At 42.8% G+C, this 5,000-nt stretch overlaps 1 pseudogene across 1 annotated transcript in view; it reads right to left on the reverse strand.

The window, feature by feature from the left end:
• Window positions 1–3,035: 3,035 nt before the first annotated feature.
• LOC308332238 (cell division control protein 42 homolog) overlaps window positions 3,036–5,000 on the reverse strand; it is a 14,380-nt pseudogene continuing 12,415 nt past the window's right edge. The window contains exon 7 of the transcript XR_013966246.1: window positions 3,036–5,000. This exon is cut by the window's right edge and continues 494 nt beyond it. The product of XR_013966246.1 is annotated as a cell division control protein 42 homolog (transcript).

The following is a 5,000-nucleotide window of genomic DNA, read 5'->3' on the forward strand; positions in this document are numbered from 1 at the left end:
ACTATAGTTCCACACTCACTCCAGAGGGCCACTATAGTTCCACACTCACTCCAGAGGGCCACTATAGTTCCACACTCACTCCAGAGGGCCACTATAGTTCCACACTCACTCCAGAGGGCCACTGTAGTTCCACACTCACTCCAGAGGGCCACTATAGTTCCACACTCACTCCAGAGGGCCGCTATAGTTCCACTCTCACTCCAGAGGGCCACTATAGATCCACACTCACTCCAGAGGGCCACTATAGTTCCACACTCACTCCAGAGGGCCACTATAGTTCCACACTCACTCCAGAGGGCCACTATATCTCCACACTCACTCCAGAGGGCCACTATAGTTCCACACTCACTCCAGTCTCCAGAGGGCCACTATAGTTCCACACTCACTCCAGAGGACCACTATAGTTCAACACTCACTCCAGAGGGCCACTATAGTTCCACACTCACTCCAGAGGGCCACTATAGTTCCACACTCACTCCAGAGGGCCACTATAGTTCCACACTCACTCCAGAGGGCCACTATAGTTCCACACTCACTCCAGAGGACCACTATAGTTCCACACTCACTCCAGAGGGCCACTATAGTTCCACACTCACTCCAGAGGACTACTATAGTTCCACACTCACTCCAGAGGGCCACTATAGTTCCACACTCACTCCAGAGTGCCTTCGCGACCTTATTCTTTCGGTCATGACGAGAGTAGGTGAGAGTAGGAACACTTCATGACGAGAGTAGGTGAGAGTAGGAACCTATTTAAACTTTGGCTACCATATTTGAAAATAGACAATCTTAAAGCTAACCGTATAGTGCTAACCGTAGCTGTAGTGAGCTTGTATATCTGCTATTTTCAAAAGAATTAGACGCACACGCACGCACGCACACACACACACCATTGTATTGTCGAATAAGCCATTCCTTTCATTCAAGGAATATTCATTCTTTCTCAGTCTGTGTTCAAATGTGTTTGCGTGCATATAGCCTGTGTGTGTGTGTCAGTCAGTGTTAATGTTTTCAGGAGATTCTTAGTCTTTTGAATAATAAACCATTTAGTCTTAGTCGTCTATGAAATCTTAGCCTTTTAATGCAATGTTAATTTTGCCAGAAAATATTTAGTCTTAGTGAATATAAGACACCATTTAGTCTTAGTCCTATTTAGTCTTCTGTATAATTGTTTATTTTAATAATATCAAAAACCTTCTAGGGTAAATAGTCAACAAAATGAACAGTGTGTGTGTGTGTGTGTGTGTGTGTGTGTGTGTGTGAGTCACGCAGACAAAGGAGCCAGTGGCGTTGGGCCACCATGTCACCATGGAGGGGGGGGAGGGGCGGGGGTGTCAGGAAACCATTTTAGACTGCCAATCAAAATGAACACAGCTAATTTACATACTGTATATTCCACCCGCCAGCCAGACGGCGTTGCAAAACCGATGGAACACCTCCCTCCAGTGGCCGCGCCGGGGAACCGCACGGATATCCATTTTCACCTGGCTGGCTGCTGATTGAATTGATTGAAATATTTATTAACAGTTTGCAGAGTTACAGTACATTTCAAGCACAAACTCAATACAAAGACTGTTAACTGTGAGTGCACGACCCAATTAAGCATTACACTTGTTTACAAGAGGGTCCACATTGTTCAATTCATCAAAACATTCAGAGACGTACAAATAGACACTTCTATAGTCAAAGAACAGAACAGGAATTCATCATAAAGGAGGTAAAAAGGGAAAAGATACATATACAGTGAGGGCGGAGCTTGGCGCCAGATCAGTCTCTTATCCTTTTAATACTTTAAGCTTCTTTTCCATCCAATAATAAATTGCATTTTTATAGCGCTTTTCCAAGTGCTCAAAGCGCTTTACAACGGTTCATTCATTCATACGTTGGGAGGTGAAGGTTCATTCATTCATACATTGGGAGGTGAAGGTTCATTCATTCATACATTGGGAGGTGAAGGTTCATTCATTCATACATTGGGAGGTGAAGGTTCATTCATTCATACATTGGGAGGTGAAGCGGCGAACAGTCGACGCCAGCGTCCTCACTTCCCACATTCACACACCGACAGTGGCGAGCTCACACCGACCGACTCACTGGAGGCGACGTAGGGTTCAGTGTCTTCTTGCCCAAGGACAATTCCACATGTAGACAGGAGGAGGAGGAGGAGCCGGGATTCAAACCGCCGACCAAGGGATCATTGGACGACCTGCTCTACCTCCTGAGCCACAGCCGCCCTTCCACCAGCTGTCAGGGGAAAAAAAACGGAAATGACGCAAAACACAACTTCTTCTGTCCGTGCATGGAACCTAAAGTGTGCCCAGGCGGTTTGTCTGCTCATGCATTTGTGTCATCAATTACAATTCCACTTCCCGAATTTTATCCCGATTGAATAAAATTGGTGTCCCGACCTTAATCTCACCGAAGAAAATCACTTACCCTATAGCTTTAATAATATTAAAGGGTAGGTACCCTCACAAAAAACATGCAGTGATCCTGGTCTCTATACTGCCTCCCCCTGGCCAGCCGGGGCGCCTGATGGAGGGGAAAGGAACTGGTTGGAATAACGTGTTCCTTCCACGCGGTACGTCCAACCAGGGAAACTCCCCCCCGTCAGGTGTAAAGGAGCAACTTGGACACTCAGGCATGAAGGAAGCATGAGTTCAAGTCCGTTGCTCTCCCCTTGTCCCCCATATATGGGGACTAGGTTGCTCTCCCCTTGTCCCCCATATATGGGGACTAGGTTGGTCTCCCCTTGTCCCCCATATATGGGGACTAGGTTGGTCTCCCCTTGTCCCCATGATATGGGGACTAGGTTGGTCTCCCCTTGTCCCCCATATATGGGGACTAGGTTGGTGGAGGGTGTGTAGAGCCCAGGATCACATTAGATGATTGACACAGGGGTGAAAAATGAGTTACAAAATCGTGGGATAAGAATTATATTAAAAAGAATAATAATAATAATAATAATATTACTATAAGTACTACTAGTACCACTAATAATAATAATAATAATAGTAATGAAGCCAGGAGAAAACAACATTCAAGTAGTTTATTATTTCAATTCAAATCACCCACGGGTGTCATTCAACAGTCGAAGCATGGTGTTCGACACAGAGGAGTCAACGTTATGAACATCCGTTGTTGTTCGTCATTATTGCTTTTCACTATATAGGCTACTAACCGTCAGCAACGACGGCTTCTTTAGTTCGTCTTTACAAGCCGATCGTATATATCGCCAGGCGCTCGAGACTTTGCAAGTCTCGTTTTTTTTTTTTTTTTTACGTCAAAACCAAAGCTGGCAACAAATCGTTGGCACTCAAACCATTAATAGTAAAAAAAATATCAAAGAGAAAAAAAAAGAGAAAACAGAAAATAAATTCTGCTAAAGTGTCCATAAATAAAACTGTTAAAACAAGCCCCGAATAACAACAACAAGGAACGAGAGGAAATATAATACTCATCATCGCCATAAACATTATATTAGAGAAGGATTCAGTTTGTTTTAGATCCTGTAGGAGGCGCTGTTGCAGCAACAGCGAGTCAGTAGAAGCGCTCAAGGTTCCACTCGGAACCATTATAAAAGATTAAGAACATAAGAAGAAGAAAGAAATGACAGAACAGATCGGGTCAAAGTAAAAAGTATTCATTTAAAAAAACAAAAACAAAATCATAATTATTTCAACCATTTTTAAGTGCAACGCAATCATACATCAATGTTCCAGCGAGGGTTTTTATATAATGATTGTGTACAGTTGTGAAACCGCAATAAATAATGTTTTAGGGCAATGTTGCAAAAACATTGAGAAAGTATGCGTTGTGGTGGGAGACTCATTTTGTTAAAGGTATATTCAGTGATTTCACTTAATTCAAATATCACTTATTATTTTGTTTTGTTGTGATAATCCTCTCTACTATAGAGTGTGCTGACCATATAAGGAGTTCCTCCCTGTCCCCCAGTTAACCCCTGGGGGTCAAAAAAACCCCGTAGGTTTCGTTTTTGGCTCTCTATCCGATTGGACGAAAGGCTTAGGTCCCACAGCCAAAAACGAATCCTAAGGTTTTTTTTTTAAGTGAAATCACTGAATATACCTTTAAGCCTGATACTCAACAACATACCTTTTACATTATAGTTATTATACTACAACACATTTCAGGTGCTTCTTATTCAGGCAGCAACAGCGAAGAAATGCTAGGAATCACATAGCTTGTGCCTCATGCTTACGCCATTTTGTACGGGAACCCCTTTTGGGTGTTCTAAAAAGCATTACGTTATGCTTCAGCTGTTGAAAAATATCAGATCTCCAAGCTTGTAGATCTGCTATTTTTGAAAAAACCCGTGAATGCGGCGGCACCAATCTTTGAATATATATTCTTTCAGAAGACTTTTTTTTTCCTTTTCTTTTCGACGTCAGGCCTAAAGGTTTGCGGTCAACGCGCGTACAGCATGTATAGCGTCTAGCATCATCATCGTTATCTTTCGACCGCGGTCATTCCATTCTAGCAAAGGGCCCTCAGAAAACGTAAACGGTATATATATATATAATATATATATATATATATATATAATATTATATATATATATATACGGAACTGAACTGGTATTCCCAACTTAACCCATTCTGACCTGAGATCAGATTCATACAAGGTTTCCACTGGACACACGCTGGTCTGATTAACCCCATTCTGACCTGAGATCAGATTCTTCTTCTTCGATTTTCTTCAAAAAATAGCAGACAGAGTGGCGCGCTATGAGCTTGTAGATCTGCTATTTTCAATAGCTAAAGCATAACATGATGCGATAACACCAAAATGGGTTCCCGTTCAGAATGGGTTAAACCGTATTACCGACTTGGCGCGCAACTGTTTTTAGCATTACGTCTGTGGAGCAAACGTCTAGCATCTCTAGAGGAACCAGGCATTACGTCTGTGGAGCAAACGTCTAGCATCTCTAGAGGAACCAGGCATTACGTCTGTGGAGCAAACGTCTAGCATCTCTAGAG

Source organism: Protomyctophum bolini (genome assembly GCF_963924005.1).
Source record: "Protomyctophum bolini genome assembly, chromosome: 17".
NCBI classification, from domain to species: Eukaryota; Metazoa; Chordata; class Actinopteri; order Myctophiformes; family Myctophidae; genus Protomyctophum; species Protomyctophum bolini.